Source organism: Pinus tabuliformis, chromosome 3_2 (genome assembly GCF_031772625.1).
Source record: "Pinus tabuliformis cultivar Carrire ecotype Pingquan chromosome 3_2, CPIR1, whole genome shotgun sequence".
Taxonomy (NCBI): domain Eukaryota; kingdom Viridiplantae; phylum Streptophyta; class Pinopsida; order Pinales; family Pinaceae; genus Pinus; species Pinus tabuliformis.
Window position 1 is genome coordinate 1,023,973,152 of NC_142302.1, and position 19,976 is coordinate 1,023,993,127.

Here is a 19,976-nt window from a genome sequence, read left to right on the forward strand (position 1 = left end):
AATTTATTATTTAACATCATAATAATAATAATAAAAAAATAAAAAATAGATTTTTCATTACATGCTTATTGAACTTTTACTTATAATTCGATCCAATACTATTTTTTCCATATATAAAAAATATACATGATTTTTTAAAATTTCAAATTTTTCATTCATATACCCGATATCTATCTACATGCACGTTTTTGTCAGTAAATATAGGCTATTGAACTAGGTGAAAGTAGTTAGTAAACTAAGTGTTGATTCCCACTCCATCTGATATCTAATCTGATCTCATTAGACAGTTTGGGCTCTAATGAATTAATAAATATGGCAGTTCTGAGCTGGTAAATTTACTTCCATTAATGCACCCAACGAATCGTCAAAAGCAATAAGGTATGGAAATTTACAAATTCACAAGAACGATATTTAAATACAGGATTCTGTCTGATTTTCAGAAGAACAAATCTTCAAATTTACAAGCAGCACAAGTTTTTGGTTCAGATTTTTCCCTTTTGGAAGTGAGAGTTCATGCAAAATACAGGTTTTTTCCTACTTCTGATTGTAATTTTGATTACCTTTGTGCACTTTTTTAAAACAGTTTCTGCCATGTCTTTTTAATATACTCTCTTTTTCTGTTAATGAAAAATACTTTTACACAGAATTTGTCCATCCTGGGCTGTAAGTATTTGCAATTTGCTTAGTTGATATAGGTTTGATTGCTTTGTTTAGTCCCATTAGTTGATACGCATGCAGATAGGCTCCCAGATTGTGCTGGAAAGCTGTGCAGTTTAGAGAGACTGGGCAATGAGACAAGATTTGGAATCATTACGGGCTTGATTTTGCACTGTGGTTTTAGAATTTCCTTGTTTTCTGCTTTCATTGAATAACAAATTTTGATTTGAAACTGAGCAACAGTGGGTATTTCCTCCCTCACTTTTTCTCCTGACAATTTCAAAGAGTCCTCAAAAAGATTTAGGGCATCAGCTACAGCCTCCCAGTCATCCAACTTTCCATCCTCATCCTCACTTACAAACCCTGAATAGCTACTGCTACAAGCACGATATTTACCAATTGATCTATTGAGTTGTGGGATCAATAAATGACAGCAATGACATAAAATATAGGAGTGACTGACATAAAATGTAGCAGGCATGAAATTTATAATTATGAATAAGTACGTTTCATAAGCTCACAGGAGATACCCCTGCTGGCTAAGCAACTGTTACTGCAAATATCTATTTCCCAGAGGATTTGTATTTGGCTCTAACTAAAACATATAGCCTAGCCCGTATACATGGGTGGGTTGAACATGTCTTTTGGAATTTGAAATCTAGGTGAGTGATAGCAACAACCTAACTACAACATATAGCCTAGCCCGTATACATGGGTGGGTTGAACATGTCTTTTGGAATTTGAAATCTAGGTGAGCGATAGCAACAACCGGAGTTTAAATTCTTTTTTACCCTACTCAAATAGGCAACAATTGAGCTTGAATTTAATATTTTATATCTTTAAATCCTCCTTTACCCTTTGTTAAGGCTTTTGGTTATATCCCCTTTGAGTGGATTCGTTAGATGCAGAGGATTTCTGCCCCATTTTTCAAAAATTTCTCCTGTTCTTTTGGCGAGCTTCCAAATAATTGCGAGAGTCGTTTTTCACTCTGCTGTCTTTATAATTGCTCTTTCTTCATCTTTTTTTTTTTCTCTTGTTCCAGAAGGTCTGTGTCCCGGTTTATCTTTCAAATCTTTGATCTAAGGGAAGCTGGTTATTCCAGAAGATACTACATATTCTGGGGATTTAGATATTCCAAATCATTGCGAGAGTCGTTTTTCACTCTACTGTCTTTATAATTGCTCTTTCTTCATCTTTTTTTCTCTTGTTCCAGAAGGTCCTTGTCCCATTTTATCTTTAAAAACTTTGATCTAAGGGAAGCTGGTTATTCCAGAGGAAGCTGGTTATTCCAGAAGATACTACATATTCTGGGGGATTTTGATCTAAAGGAAGTTGGTTATTCCGGAAGATACATATTCTGATCCCCAGAAGCTCCATTTTAATTTTTCTCTCACAGTAAAGCAAGGTGTAAGTCATTATAAGAAATCTCTGGGTATTGGGTGCTCCCTTTTTATTTAGCTTTGATTGGGTTTGAAGATTATGATTATGTGTACTTCTTTGCTCAATGTTCATGCATCCAATATCCACCAAGTGGGTATTAGATCTTGAAGATCACCCTGCTTCTGGGACACTCCTAATTGATCTCCATATTTGTTTGAGGTGTGTAATCCATCGCCTATCTACCTACAGATTTCAAGTATTCAGAAAGATGGCCTATGATATAGACAGGGATGCATCTACACAAAACAACGTATAGAGTAAGGCCACTGAGACCCTTCATCTGAAAAAAGCATACTGAGACCCTCAGAGGTTAATGTTTGACTCGTGGTTTTTGTGTTTGACTCTCTGTTTAGCCAGTGGCTTTTTGTTAGTATTTGGATGGTTTGTAGAACTGCCCAGTTTTGACAGCTTATTTTGTAATCTTTTACCGATTGATAAAATTTAAACTTGACAGAGTTGTGGGTAGGAATAGAATCATACTAAATGAATGTGAACAAGGTGCTCAATGATTGTTTTGATTTTGCTAATTTTTTTTGGAACTAGTTTAAGTTTCAGCTTAATTTAACAAATAGTCAGATTAAAAGTTGGAAGTTGGATCCTCTTGGAGCGTATATCTGGATCCACTTTACTTTGTGGATTGGTTAAAAGAAAATCATTGGCAAATAGGTCAAAGAGATACACCCTCATTGATTAGATATGGGAAATCTCTCAGAGCTATTAACACAGAATATGGTATCTTGGGTACCATTGTTGTTTTCAAATTTGCATCTGCTACAGTAGCAGTCATGAATGCCCCATTCTTTCAACATCTACTTCCTTTCTGAAAAGGGGTGGATTGCAGAGATGTAAGGAAAAGTGATCTCATCACCAGCTTTCATATCCCTCACTGCAATCACGAACATGGAAAACTTATTAGTAAATGTAAGTGCCCATACTGCCAAAAGATCTAGGAGCCATTCTTGGTGCCATAATGACTGGAAAAATTACCAACTTCTAATCAAAAAGGTGTTAAGAAATATACACAATTGGTTGAACATGGAGTGAGAAGAAACATGTCCCATAATGCAATAAATTAAAATGTCAAGAAGATGAAAACCTGTGTGAAAATGGTCAATATTAATACATTTTATGTGAGAGTTAAAATATCATATCTAGCATTTAATACAAATTTGTAAAGAATGAAAGTCGCAATTTACCACAAAGTAAACTAGCTCTACCCCAACTTATCCTTGAGTAACGGATTGTGCATAGCTCAGATTTTCATTACAGTAATTAAAAATTTAGAACAAAGCTAGAAGTAATCGTAAAATACACCATCCTAAATATGTGCAAGAATTTCAAATTCAGACAAAAACTACAGCTGATCTAGAAAATGACCCACTGGCTAAGAATAAGCATATTTCTGTCCACAAGACCATCACTGACATACACAGCCAAAACCAAAAATCTTAACATTTTTAAGTGTCCATGAGACTTTAGTTTGTCTAATCAATGATATACATTAAACACTTGATCATGTATAATTGGAACTTGACATTGTAAGTCCTGCAGATTAGCACAAGTTCAGTATTGTACTTATGAAAAGAGAAGATAAGGTGTGGAATGTTAGTAGTTGCGTGCAAGACAAAACTCGTACAAAGGATTCCCTTCTAATTTTTTCCATTGGACATTGTATCAGCAAAATTATGTATGCAGATCATTTGCTTAAAACTTCAAATTTCAGATAATGTACAAATAAAACAGAGAGAAAGAGAGATGATAATAATCAATGTTGAAAAAATCTACAAATTCTTCTGATATTTCCAATTTTTCCTGAGTTTTTCAGGGTGCCAATGTTTCCAATATTTTCTGAGCTTTCAGTCCAAGTTTATGTGTGCTGATATTTTCCAATGATTTCCAATATCTTCCTCTATATTTCAGATAAGTTTATTTCTGGAGCGTTGGCAATATATTCCCTTTGCAAGACTGATAATAATATTAACTTTATTATTTGGAAGGTTCATCCACCCTTGTAGGGTTACATATGTTTTTAGATGTCAATATTGTATTCAATTGCAACTTCATAAAACTAACCTTTCAACTTCCAAACTTGACACCTTATATGCCTACCTAAAAAGCCACTACTTATTACATGTATTAATTTACACAAGTCCTATAAAAAGGTGACCATCATAATCTATTAGTAATTACCCACCTTAATTCATACATAGTCAGCCAGTAGGACAACAAATAGTTAACTCCTCTGTTTCACCCATAGATCCAATTTAAGGCATTGATCTTATTGATTGGGTGAGGTATTCTAAAGGAATCTTCTCATAGCCATCAAGGAGGTAGCTGGGCTTAAAGAGTGGGGATTTGGGCGACAGTGGGGATTTGGGCGACAACAGCACTCATCTAGAATACTGAAGGAAAAGATACAAGATTTAGAGATTATAAATGTTTTACTGTCAAAAGAGATTATAATTTTGTTAATAACTTAATATAACCCATGGTGTCTAGAGTGAAGTTATACAAAACACATGATCACTGATTATCCATCTTGCTTTAAAATATAAGATGTTGAAGCGATGTTAGATCTATTCTTCCAAGTGAAAAATTTGTCCCTACCAATGGAAAGAAATTAAAATTCCAGATATCGACTGGAAGATTTAGATTATTGTCAAGCTTAAGCTGATAGATACCTTACGTTAGCTTTTTTAAGTTGTAACAACATGAACCTTGAGAACATGTCCAAATTTTTTTATGTGCTATGTTGTCTAGTTACAACTGCTTGCATATGCACCCCTCACCAGTGTCACAAAAAGGCTTCGCAATTATGCACATGCAACATAAAACACATTCACAACCTATGACAGGACTCTACAAGTAATGCCTTGTTTGATTGTAGCACCAAATCCAAAGAGATAAATCTAGTCATGTTCCTTCTTCCTGTATACAGGAACGAAAACCTAAACCTATGTCAAGGAAGAAGCATGGTAACGAGGAAAGCCTCTTGAATATTTTTGTGGGTTTGGCTTTCTGAATGATATGGTGTAGCACACTGATATAGCTATTTCCTATACAAAACAAGTACGCAACAAGGACACAATAGAGAATTAGTATATTTTTTTAAGTGTCATAGGCCTATGCCTCCTAATCTAGAAACCACATAATGGATTGACACCCATTGAGATTTGAGGACTCCCAGGCCCGAAATGCAAAACCCTTCTGAAATTGCCAAGAACACAGTTATAATTTATGCCAAGTTTAGAGATTGAAATTGAAATTTCTGTCGGTGTCCACTAAACACCAAAATAGGTCAAAGGGATTGATGACTAAAAGTCAAAACCAGCAATACTAAAAAATGAGATGAAATGAAATGTAAGATGAGTACAAGATCAAAAAGAAATTAAATGACATAAACATAGACATAACAAGTAGATTATTCCAAGAAGGAAAACCCGGTAAATTGAAGGAGATCAATGGAGATATATAGCCTCAACAAAGATATACCTTCCACGAGGGAGTATTACCTCCCAAAGTTTCACTTGGTGGAAAAGTCCTAACCATAAGGGTGAAGACCCCATAGGCAACTTACGCAAGCTACCTATTGTCATCTTAGTAGGCTTGCCTTTCTCACTTTAAGCTAAGGAAGAAGTTCCTAAGGAAGAGTCTGAGATTTTCTATTCATAGATTCTGACTTATCAAGGCAGGTTTTGCCAGCAAATCAAGGTGAAAACTATATATATCGAATGCTTTCATTTTCTTTACTGGAGGTTGGGTGAATGGGGGATGCAGAATTGGCTTCAAGGAAAGGCTTGACAATCGAAAGTGATGACCCATGGTCTCAGCATGCGGTGTGTGCCACAAAACAGCAGACACTTAGCATGTTGTATTTTAAATTTTTATCCAAGATTGATGGCTTATTTTTTGCATTGCATTTGAAAAATAGTATTTTGTTTTGGTTGGGGGCACCTACTTTATTTGTGTTAATCATTTTACAACATGTCTTTGATCTCCATTAGTTTTTGGTACAGCTATGTCATGTGTTTCAGCATGAATGTTGCTTTAAGGAGGCAGTCCAATTTATGAAAACATGTTTGGATTCATGGAATGCTTGCTGTTCATTCATGTGAAGTAGTCTTTTCCCTCTTCTATCACTGTTCAGTGATCCATACATTACAGATGGTAGGTAGTTTGCAAAGTGGGTTCGATCATGCACTGACATATTTTAGGGTGCCAGGTATACTCACAATTGGTGGCATCTAGCGTTATGTTACTTGGAAGGCCATGCACATTTGAGTAAAGTGCTCCATATATATGACTCCCATATCTTGGCTTCTTTGCAAAGAGAGAATGTTGATCCTTCACACGTCATGATTACTATAACCTTTCTCCATTTTTGCTAAATTGGGAGAGTGACCTGGTCTAAGATATTCTTAAGATTACTTGCTCTTGGTTTTCATTTGCAATCGGCTGTCTTTTGGGTTCTCAGGTTTACTTGAATGCTCTAGGGTTGTTGTTGAATATTCATGTGCATGGACATTCTGGTATTATTGATGATAGAATGAGAGATCTTTCATATCACCTTCTGGATCAAGTGAGTACTTACAATCATGATATACATATTGGAAATGCATGGTCCAAAAGGTTTATGCTGATGTCTGATAAGTTAATTGCTTCACCTTGTCCTATCTTATTCTGAATAAATGTGATTTAAAACACTAGATGAGATTATGACTATAACAGACATTTACCTATGCAGATTTGACTTCATGATTTATATATTAGACCAAACAATCAAATTGGGATTGACATGTAAATATCAGAAAGAATTATATAGCCATACACGACAGTCACCAAAGAAAGGGGCTTTCTAGAAACATGGGAAAAAATAGATTACAAATGGATGAAAAGACTATTGTTTGAGTGAGAAGTTAAGAATGATTTAAGTGTTGCAACCCCAAAACCTCAGTCAATATTAAATTGACATCATGAAGTAAGAAGAGGTAGCAGAGCACATCTAGAAAAGCATAAATATTTACATAAGAAAGACACGTTATCCAAGATAAGAAAGGCTGACTCAGACCCAAAATGCAGCTTGCAATGAATTGTGATCAAGGCTGGCATCAAATCACAGTGCTGAAATTGAGATGACCAGGGAAGAAGCTCCACTGGACAATGTAAAACATGGCTAACAACCATGAATGCAACTTCTAAAGTGAATATGATCAGAATACATTTCCACAACATACGTTTATGAACACCCAACTGCCAGAGTGATACTAGTAGATCATGAAAAACATGAAATCTGGAGAAGTAATTGCTCTCAAAAGTTTGTGTCTATGCAATATATTAAAATACAAAACACATTTAATAATAAAGGAGACTAGAAGCAACTAATAGTTTGAGTTGGTAGCAGGTAGTTCAAGTTTTTTGTTTCTTCTTCTTCTTAGGGGGCTTGGGGGGGATAAATCTGATTTTTGGGGTTTGTGGAAATAATAACATAAACAAGCTATTGTATTTCCCAATGCAGAATCTCGATGCAGATGGAATGCAAGAATGATTGATAAACCCTGGAAGCAGGTATACTCCATAGAAAATCTTGGCCTCTGAAGGTTCGTTTTGGTTTGGATACTGCACACCTGTAGCATATAATCTCACAGAATCAGCTAACTGGAGATCCCAATTAGGCCATTCCTCCTGTAATTCAGTGGCACCTTGTTGTGATTTCCTTTCTTGGTATTGCTAAGGCCAATACAAATGTATATCAGGGGCCGACCTAGAATGATAGAAAAGAGCCCATATTCATTTTTGTAAAATTGGGGATCGTTTAGCCTCAATGAAGAGTTTATGATGTAATTCTTGCACTTCAATGTCGGAAAGTCCATCAAATCGATGCATCCCTAATCTACACATCTAAGCTAGAGATGCCTCACAACTACTGTACAACTTCAACCTCAACAACTGTACAACATCAACCTCGATTAAAGCCGTGGCCATTGTTTCCAAACGTTTGTCGGCTCATTACCGGAGCCGGGAAAGATTACTTGGGAATTATGATCATTACGGGAGGGCTCTCAAATACAAGAGATGAACTTAAAATAGGGAAAATAAAAATAGTAAAAGCACAATCGGGCCGCGATAATTTCTATAAATAGATTGAAACGCCGTATTTGAGTTCGAAAGACTCCAATTCACGTCACTCATCAATGCAGAGGCGGAAATTATTGGGTACCCAACGATTCCACACAGAGCAATTCGATTTTGTGGTGGCTCTTTAAAGCCGAGACATGAACAACATCCCTAAACTGATATGGTCTAGAGCCTCTCCTTCTTTCATGGTGTCCGCAATAGGAATACAGAACAGAACTAGATCTCCTGCTATGCTATTAATCCCCTGTCCAAACAAGATTCATCTGATACCTTGATTTCTATGGGACCTACAAAATCAGAGCTGCAGTGCTCCATTTTCATTCTCGGCTGAGAAAGAAACCGCTTGAATTGCTGGCGGAATTTCAGAATTTTAAATTTAAATGGTTGAAATTACATTATAATGCATTTAATATTTATAATATGGATGACCCTTTCCAAATTTATACCTCCCACTATATATTAAATATTATTCATCAAAATACACTCCCTTAAAGAATGCCAAGAAATCACCACCTAGTAATTTTGAAACTTGATGGGGTGTTATAATGGGAATTAAATGGATCCTATTGGATTTGATGTGCCCTCTCACCGCCTCCCTCCTATTCATGCCACCACATCATAGTGAATTTATGGGACCTCGCCTCCCAAGGAGTGTAGAAGAAGCCCTTTGGCATGATTTTTATTTTTTTTCTGCTCATCTACATGAATTGGGTTCACTCCAATATGCTCTTCATCCTTGGCCACTAGCTCAAGATTTAGTTAACACTTTGACACCTACTCCTATTGCTTCCCTTGCCCACCATGCACTCACATTCCTATCTGGTTTCTTGGGTGGGTTTCCTTTTGTCTACTTCATTGGTTCCCCCCCTCCCTTAGCGACTTTTTCTGATGGAAAAGGCTTAGCCCCGAGCTCGTCCTTGGTGCAACTTGCTTAGAAAGTTATCACGACCTATCTTTTTCATAACTGTCTCATGTAGCTTCCCTCCCATCCCTGTGTTAGACTTTGTGACATCTTGCTACCTCCAACAACCATGACTCATTAGCGAGCTCTTTGCCAACATGGAAATGGTGGTCATGGCACTTTAGGGGGCTCTCAAGCATGACTGCGAGTAGAATCTCTAGCCTCAAACTTCCATGCTTATAAGCCTCTAGACATTCAAGAGGAAATGGTTATGTGAATGACGTATTATGTGTGAGGAAGTCTAGTGTTCAAATCTCTCTAATTTACATTTATGTGCTAAAAAGACATACATACACGACTAGAGTTTATAATGATAGCGATTGGAATTGATCCTATCTAGGTCACACGGGTATGAGGTCTAGTGTTCATTTCTCTCTAATTTTCTTTTATGTGCTAAAAAAACATACATACGCCACTAGAATTTATAATGATAATGATTTAAATCAATCCTATCTATGTCACATGAATATGAGATCCTATCTGTATCACATAAGTATGAGATTAACCCGTTACCAATTTCTCTAATTTCTCTAGATACCAAAATAAATTACAAATTTTATTAAAAAATTATAATATATTTATTTTATTATATTTATAAAATAGAGAATTCTGATTCTACGTAACATATACACGGAGAGATCAAAATGCACACATATAACTAACCATGTTAAATTTCATGTGAAGTACACTATTATTAAGGTTCAACCCATAAGTTTTAGGTGTATAGGTCCATCATGTAACATCAAATGACGAGTTGCATGGTCCCATGCTTCGAGGATCACCCATGCCTAAAAGTAATTCCTAATATTGGAACCGTACATAGTACCTCTTGCGTATGCAACCTTGTGTATCTCTAGTCATACATCATTTTCTACTACGGCCACTACTCACCTTTTGAGGGTTGTCCGACCAACATATGTGGCTATCTTCTTACTCCAAGCCTTCCGAGCTCTATGCCTAGAGTAATTTCCACTTTTCTAGGACTATTTCAATGGTTGATCATTTCATAAAATTCTAATAAGATTCCCACTCATAGTATAGAGAAATAATCCAAAATAAAAATTTGAAAATAGCCTAATTATATATCTTTTTAATGCCTAACTACATTTTTTTTATGGCCAATTCTTTACCATAAGATTAATAAAGATAAATGGTTAAAATTAGAGAAAGTTTAGAGTTGTAATGAAGGGGAATTGAATATTGTTATACTCCAGCGAAAACATTTTAAAGATATAATATTTATTAATAAAAGGTATAAGAAAAGTAATGTTTTATTAAAAAAATAGTTTTAAAATGAAAAATTATTATAAATAAATATTTGTTATATTTTATTATTTATGGGTCGTGTATAAAAGTGGGTTAAAGTTAGTTTTTTTTAGGGTTTGGTTTTAAGGTGGTCAAGGTTTGAAATTTGTGGTAGTTGAGAGGAGAAACCATAAAAAATATCAACCTTGTTAAGGGTTGGTATGATCTAGATTAGGGGCAGTACTTAAGTGCTTTTGACGGTTTATATACCCATGGGTCACAATTTCTTAGACCACAAACTAATCCCTTAAGTAATAGACATGCTAAGAACCCCACACACAATAGTGTTAACATGTCCATTACTTAAGGGATTAGAGTATGGTCTAAGAAATTGCAACCCATGGTTCTTTAAACTGTAAAAATCACTAAGGTATTGCACCTGATCTCGGCCATACCAATCCTTAAAATGGTTGGTTTTTTATGGTCTATGGTTTGACCCAGAGGGGTTTTGAATCTTGAATCTCATAGTTTACATAATACTTCATAACATGACAACTGCTAATTGAATTGCCCCCACAAGCATGTTTTATTAAGATATAAGAGTTTTTTTATTTTATTTTATTTCATATATATATATATATATATATATATATATATATATATATATATATATATATATATATATATATATATATATATATATATATTAATGGGTGAAAAAATAAGACAGACAACATAGTTTAAAATGAAATTTGGTGTAGCTATGTAATTTTTACTATATTTGCTTAGAGTTAAATAATCTCTTGAATGAGAATTAGAATCATGATTGAGAATTTGCTTATGTTTACATGGAGTTAAAAAAGTCTTGAACGTGAATTAAATTTCTTATACTACAATTTTTGTCTAACCATGATTCAAATTTCTGGGAAAAAAAATTTGTTAACTAAAAAGTAAGACTCTTTATCTAAATTATTGATAAGAATCATCTAAGCCCTCAAATTAAAATCTTCTAAACTATTTTGAGCCTACAAAGGGATCAAATTTCTAAGGTGCATGCTTTTCGTTTAGATCCATCTTAACTCTAGATTTAGTGAGCATAGAGGGGGATTTAATTTCTTGATGATAATGTTAGAGTTTGTTCTATTTGCAGAGTTTGGGAAATCTTACAAAGACCCAGGATTTCACACAAGTGAGAGAGACAATTTACTTGATGTGGTTTATAAACATGTATATGCATCTCCTTGATGGGGAGGAGTAAGTGGAGGGATATGGAGATGAGTATGAGATTGTTTTGTGTGAGAAATCCATCACAACTTGCTAGATTTCTCACTCTACAATGTTTCTATGTGCTTGAGTTTGCGCTAAAAGGAAATCTAACACATGTTAGGTTTTCTTTTACATTGCAATGTTGTTAATCTAGCACACATTAGACTTATTTAGTCCTAAAATTTTGTTATGTTCTTGTGTTTGTGCTAGAAGGAAATATAGCATGTGTTAGATTTCTTTCAAATTTAGATGTGCTTGTGTTTGTGTTGGAAGAAAATTTAACAAAAGCTAGATTTCTTATACTCTACAATGTTGTTGTTGGCAATGTGCTTGTATTTGTGGTAGACATAAATCTAGCACTTGCTAGATTTCTCAATTTACAATGTTTCTATGTGCTCAAGTTTGCGCTAAAAAGAAATCTAACACATGTTAGATTTTATTTTACATTGCAATGTTGTTAATTTAGCACACATTAGACTTATTTAGTCCTACAATGTTGTTATGTTCTTGTGTTTGTGCTCGAAGGTAATATAACATGTGTTAGATTTCTTTCAAATTAAAATGTGCTTATTTGTGTTGGAAGAAAATTTAATACAGTTTATAATTCTTATACTCTACAATGTTGTTGTTGGCAACGTGCTTGTATTTGTGGTAGACATAAATCTAACACTTGCTAGATTTCTCATTCTACAATGTTTCTATGTGCTTGAGTTTGCGCTAAAATGAAATCTAACACATGTTAGATTTTCTTTTACATTGCAATGTTGTTAATCTAGCACACATTAGACTTATTTAGTCCTACAATGTTGTTATGTACTTGTGTTTGTGATAGAAGGAAATATAGCACGTGTTAGATTTCTTTCAAATTTAAATGTGCTTGTGTTTGTGTTGGAAGAAAATTTAACACAAGCTAGATTTCTTATACTCTACAATGTTGTTGTTGGCAACGTGCTTGTATTTGTGGTAGACATAAATCTAGCACTTGCTAGATTTCTCACTCTACAATGTTTCTATGTGCTTGAGTTTGCGTTAAAAGGAAATCTAACACATGTTAGATTTTCTTTTACATTGCAATATTGTTAATCTAGCACACATTAGACTTATTTAGTCCTACAATGTTGTTATGTATTTGTGTTTGGGCTAGAAGGAAATATAGCATGTGTTAGATTTATTTCAAATTTAAATGTGCTTGTGTTTGTGTTGGAAGAAAATTTAACACAAGCTAGATTTCTTATACTCTACAATGTTGTTGTTGGCAACGTGCTTGTATTTGTGGTAGACATAAATCTAGCACTTGCTAGATTTCTCAATCTACAATGTTTCTATGTGCTTGAGTTTGCGCCAAAAGGAAATGTAACACATGTTAGATTTTCTTTTACATTGCAATGTTGTTAATATAGCACAAATTAGACCTATTTAGTCCTAAAATGTTGTTATGTTCTTGTGTTTGTGCTAGAAGGAAATATGACATGTGTTAGATTTCTTTCAAATTTAAATGTGCTTGTGTTTGTGTTGGAAGAAAATTTAACACAAGCCAGATTTCTTATACTCTACAATGTTGTTGTTGGAAACGTGCTTGTATTTGTGGTAGACATAAATCTAGCACTTGCTATATTTCTCAATCTACAATGTTTCTATGTCCTTGAGTTTGCGCTAAAAGGAAATCTAACACATGTTAGATTTTCTTTTACATTGCAATGTTGTTAATCTAGCACACATTAGACTTATTCAGTACTACAATGTTGTTATGTTCTTGGGTTTGTGCTCGAAATATAACATGTGTTAGATTTGTTTCAAATTTAAATTTGCTTTTGTTTGTAGATTTCTCACTCTACAATGTTTCTATGTGCTTGAATTTGTGCTAAAAGTAAATCTAACACATGTTAGATTTTCTTTTACATTGCAATGTTGTTAATCTAGCACACATTAGACTTATTTAGTCCTACAATGTTGTTATGTTCTTGTGTTTGTGCTAGAAGGAAATATAGCATGTGTTAGATTTCTTTTCAATTTAAATGTGCTTGTGTTTGTCTTGGAATAAAATTTTACACAAGCTAGATTTCTTATACTCTACAATGTTGGTGTTGGCAACGTGTTTGTATTTGTGGTAGACATAAATCTAGCACTTGCTAGATTTCTCAATCTACAATGTTTCTATGTGCTTGAGTTTGTGCTAAAAGGAAATCTAACACATGTTAGATTTTCTTTACCATTGCAATGTTGTTAATCTAGCACACATTAGACTTATTTAGTCCTAAAATGTTGTTATGTTCTTGTGTTTGTGCTAGAAGGAAATATAACATGTGTTAGATTTCTTTCAAATTTAAATGTGCTTGTGTTTGTGTTGGAAGAAAATTTAACACAAGCTAGATTTCTTATACTCTACAATGTTGTTGTTGGCAACATGCTTGTATTTGTGGTAGACATAAATCTAGCACTTGCTAGATTTCTCACTCTTCAATGTTTCTATGTGCTCATGTTTGCGCTAAAAGGAAATCTAACACATGTTAGATTTTATTTTACATTGCAATGTTGTTAATCTAGCACACATTAGACTTATTTAGCCCTACAATGTTGTTATGTTCTTGTGTTTGTGCTCGAAGGAAATATAACATGTGTTAGATTTTTTTCAAATTCAAATATGTTTGTCTTTGTGTTGGAAGAGAATTTAACACAACCTAGAATTCTTATACTCTACAATGTTGTTGTTGGCAATGTGGTTATATTTGTGGTAGACATAAATCTAGCACTTGATAGATTTCTCACTCTACAATGTTTCTATGTGATTGATTTTGTGCTAAAAGGAAATCTAACACATGTTAGATTTTCTTTTACATTGCACTATTGTTAATCTAGCACACATTAGACTTATTTAGTCCTACAATGTTGTTAAGTTCTTGTGTTTGTGATATAATGAAATATAACATGTGTTAGATTTCTTTCAAATTTAAATGTGCTTGTGTTTGTGTTGGAAGAAAATTTAACACAAGCTAGATTTCTTATACTCTACAATGTTGTTGTTGGCAATGTGCTTGTATTTGTGGTAGACATAAATCTAGCACTTAATAGATTTCTCACTCTACAATGTTTCTATGTGCTTGAGTTTGCGCCTAGTACTTACTAGATTTCTCACTCTAAAATGTTTCTATGTGCTTGAGTTTGCGCTGAAAGGAAATCTAACACATGTAAGATTTTATTTTACATTGCAATGTTGTTAATCTAGCACACATTAGACTTATTTAGTCCTACAATGTTGTTATGTTCTTGTGTTTATGCTCGAAGGAAATATAACATGTGTTAGATTTCTTTAAAATTAAAATGTGCTTGTGTTTGTGTTGGAAGAAAATTTAACACAATCTAGAATTCTTATACTCTACAATGTTGTTGTCAGAAACATACTCGTATTTATGGTAGACATAAATCTAGCACTTGCTAGATTTCTCATTCTACAATGTTTCTAGGAGCTTGAGTTTGCACTAAGAGGAAATCTAACACATGTTCTACATTTGATTAGCTATTATTGTGAGTTCTACACTTGTTATTGTTCTTGTTCATTTTGTTACACATATAATGATGCGAGTAGTTGTAGTATTTATAAATTCATATTTTCTTCAATAATTCGAGACTGTGATAATAATATTTTACTTTATTTTCAGAAACCATGGACTATGAAGCTAGTGAGAATTCAAAGGAAGCATCCAAGGAAAAAGGAAGTTCAAGAAACACGACACCAAATTCTTTAAATGGTATGAAAATTTTAAATTAGTTTATACTTTGTTACAATCGTTAGACATTATGTTAATAACTGGTTGTTGATTAATAAAAACCATGGAAATAGCCTTAGGAGTGGTGTTTTAATGAGGACAACCCATACCAACATGGGTAATTTTTTTTTTCCCGAGCAATTTTAGCTAGGTGATAACTATTGGCATCATATAGTAAACTTGCATAACATATGTACTTATTTATTATTGTGCGTGTAAATGGAAATCATGTATTATAAGGTTGTTTAATAATATTTGGTATTTCATGTCTTCCATATTTTTTTTTTCTAGAAACTGTGGAAACTGGTGTGCGTGAAATTCGAAGTAAAGTAGTGAAGAGAAAAAGAAAAACAAGTGATATACAAATGATGCCTCCTTCAACTGGTATGGTGGTTTTATATTTTTTGTACTTTTTTAGAAATGGTTGGATTAGGTGGTTTCTTTTCCTAGCAATTTTACCCAGGTGATAACTTTTGGTGTCATATAGTAAACTTGCATTAAAATATGTACTCATTTATTATTGTGCATGTAAATGGAAATCATGTATTATAAGGTTGTTTAATAATATTTGGTATTTTATGTATTCCATAATTTTTTTTCTAGAAACTATGGAATCTGGTGTGCCTGAAATTCGAAGTAAAGTAGTGAAGAAGAAACAAAAAATAAGTGATATACAAACGATGCCTCCTTCAACTGGTATGGTGGTTTTATATTTTATGTACACTCTCTTAGAAATGGTTAGATTAGGTGATTTTTCAATATTTAAAAGAACATTATGTGACAATATTTGAAATTATATTTTCATTTTGATTCATGCAAATATTTTTTTGTTGTTATTTGCAGAATTGGTTGGCCCTAAAGCAAATGAAATGTTACAACTATCACTTAAGAAAAAGAAAAGTTATTCAACTCAAATGGCAGTATCAATAACACCTTCTACTTCTACTTTTGAAATGATTAAAAAATACAATACATCTAATAAATATGAGTTTGTGCAAGATTGGTACATCCAAATAGAATCTCCCCTGAATATGTTTCCTGATATGTATCTATTTGGATCAATAGATGAAAAAGAACCAGAGATATTAGGAATAATAATTAATTGCTATGCTTGCAATGAAAATGACATTGACTTTCAAGTGGAAATGATTAAAGAAAATGAGGTAAAATTAATTTCATGTCAAGTGGAGTATACAAATTTTAGACCAGATTTGATTGAAGCTTCAAGTACTGATTCAACAAATACGATAAAGAATTCAATGTTCAAGTTGGATAACTATGAGAGCTTATCTAAATCTGGACTAAATAGTTGCACAGATCTTTTAAAACGCATCGCCACCGTTATGAGATATCGTTATGTAAGAAGTAAAAAAACATCATCTGTACTTCTTCATTTACAACAAAAAGGTAAATTTCTTGATAAAATACCAGATGATAAACTTGATTCTCAATTACTTTCTTTGAGAAGAGTATATTTATCTGATTTGGAGGAGAACATAACAGAAAGTGATTTCAAGCCTACTACAGAATTTCAAAAAACTAGGAAAGTTGAATATGAGACAACAAACCTTGCAAATCAATGTGATGAGATTCATGAAGCCTTCAAGCATTGCTATCTATTTTCAAACTCCTTTAGTAGAAAAGTGACTGTTGAAAGATGTATAGAAGCCCCTAAAGTGTTCAAATTAAGATCACGAGATGATTTAAATGTTCAAGTATTAGTGAAATCATTCCTAGAAAAATTTCAAACCTCATTACTTGATGCTCTTTTGATTCCATTTGACATCAATGAGTCTGATCCATTGGTAAACTCTATCAAAATTATAAATGAGACAGATCTAAATTCCAAGAATATCAATTTTTGGATAGTTGATGGTCAACACACCATTCAAGCAGCGAAAGAAATTTTAACAAATTCTAAATATAATGTATCAACAGAAGCGAAAAAAAAATATAAAAAACATAATGCTCGATTCTTGCATCCATTAGTTGAACCCACTGAGGTGATCTGCATTTGTTGTCAATTAAATTTTGCAAATAAGGTGTTCTTCAAAACTCCATTTATTGATTGTGTGTGCTCGGAAAGGCATTTCTTAATTGCCAATGACAAATTAAAGAAAAGGAGGATTGGATGTTCTAAGACGGTTGAAGACAAGGTATGTAATTTTAATTATTTTTGCATTTAACATTTTATTATTGTATCTATCTTTATTGTAGATAAATGACTAAAGTTGATAATATAAGTCATATTTTTTCATATTTATAATGAATTCTCATTAGTTTATAACACCTTATTTAGTTTCATTTTTACATTGAATTCTTATTAGTTTATATTTCTTATTTTATCAGGTTGATGATGAAATGTTGTGCTCATTCTTCGACTGTCCAATTACAAATTTTTCTGATAAAAAAATTCTCTTATATCTTGAGGAACCTATTTGGGATAAATGGGACACTGTTTTTAACTGTTACCAACTAGGCACATTAAAGTGTTCTCCAAGCCAACCTGATTTTGAGAACTACAAGAGAAATAGTCTACACAGTTTGACAGCAGGTACTCTTCGGCCCCTTCAGGGATTAACCATGGAAGAAATTGCTTCAGTAGCAGATAAGCTATTGGATGGAACCATTTGGTTTTCTATTCCACATAATCATCCATCAAATGCCACAAAATTAAAAGATTATTGTTCTAAATTGAAAACCAATAGAACAATATTGGATGCAATGGTTACATATTGTCAAAGTCATGATCAGAACTTGAATGAGATGACTCTTACCACATTCAACATTCTTGAGCATTATGAAATTAATGATATCATATTTACCAATTTTTGCAACATGGTGGAGGGATCTACTTATGTCAAAGGAACACGTAGTACAAAGATAGAGTCCCTTTCTCAGCAAGCATGCTGAGTCCTTGACAGAATAATAAATGGATCGACAAGTGTTCAACAGGTTGACAACAATTTTGAATTTGGTTGTCATTTTGGGGGCCCTGATCTTTTGTCAACACTTTTGCACTCTTTTCCATGTCAGTTGCAACCAGTTTTACATACTGACCTTGTTTTGGATACACTAGCTTTGAAAAAAGAACAATTCCACAAGGGATATTATATTGAATTTTTTCGATTTCTTATCGAAAAAAATGAGTTGAATGACTTTATTACAGTTCTCTTAGTAGAACTTTGGTTTTGTAATGATGTACGCCAGTCTTTGGAAATTTCCATAAAGAACTCCAAGTTCAACTATAAAATGACTAGTGGCATTTATGAATATAAGTCCCAAAACAATTATAGTTATGATATAGTTCTTACTATACATTTCTATACTTTAGAATTAAAAATTTTGGAGGCTATCAAATACTCTCACACATTTGAAGACACATTCGATGAAAATGAGAGAGATTATGATTTTTGGATGGATTTATTGGAAAAACACCAACAATGTAGTGATGCAAAAGTGGTCATTTCTCTTTATGCGGGGACAAATTTAATCAAGGCCTGTTGTACATATGGAAGAAGAATTTCATGTGTTGTGCAAACAAAGACACAAAAGACAATCATGTTAAATACTTACAAATCTTTTCAACTATCAAATCTAGGATCCATTAACTTCTTGGAAAATTCAGGTACTACAATTCATTTTTTTTTCTTCTTATAATACTTTGGATAATATTTTGTTCATATTTCTTAATTGTCAAAGTGTTTACTAAAATAATTAATGATGGAGATTCTAAAACAGAGAATGATGAAAGTGGGAAGCAAAAAAATAATCAACATAGTGCTCATGATGTTGAAAAAAGTATAGAGATGGAAATAGGAGGAGAAGGAGGAGAGGAAGAAGTTATCATACCAGGTACATAATTTTTTTGGTTTTTGCTCTTGATAATTTTTCAATTTATTTAATTTCCTTATTCATAACATTTTTGGATGACTATTACAGGGAATTATGAGATGAATGGAATTAATCAAGACAATGACCATGGAACGATGGAGATAGAAATGGGTATTAATCAACATAACTCTATCATTTTTATTTATTTTATTATTATTCTAAATTATTATTTTTATTATGGTGATTCATATCATTTCATATGTTGATTGTAGTTGGAAATAAAGAGAATGAATATAATGACCAGGGGACTGTCCCACAAAACTACAATCAAGACCAAAATATTATTATGGACGATTATAGATGATTCTTTTTTTGTATAGTTGTTTAATGAATTTTGTTCATCGTCACAATTTATAACATTTTTTTATGTTTATTATAGCAACAAGCAAGGAGAACCAAGACATTGATCAAATGAAAGTTAAACAAAACTTTAATCAAGAACAAAATATAACATCAGGTACTTATAATTTGTCCACGTGTTTTCCTTATTATTTAATGATTCTATTCATTATCACAACTCAAAATATTTTATATGTTTAATTTGGAGACAGCGAAAGGTAACAAAGATGATGATGAAGTGCAATGTTACAAATATGAAGATAATGTCATATCAG

The 19,976-nt window shown here is 33.0% G+C and overlaps 1 long non-coding RNA gene across 1 annotated transcript; it reads left to right on the forward strand.

Moving 5' to 3' along the window:
* Positions 1-6,122: 6,122 nt before the first annotated feature.
* On the forward strand, positions 6,123-6,861 carry LOC149184071 (uncharacterized). Its single transcript, XR_016257744.1, has 3 exons — positions 6,123-6,208; positions 6,320-6,449; positions 6,572-6,861. It is a non-coding gene; the product is annotated as an uncharacterized LOC149184071 (long non-coding RNA).
* Positions 6,862-19,976: the final 13,115 nt, after the last annotated feature.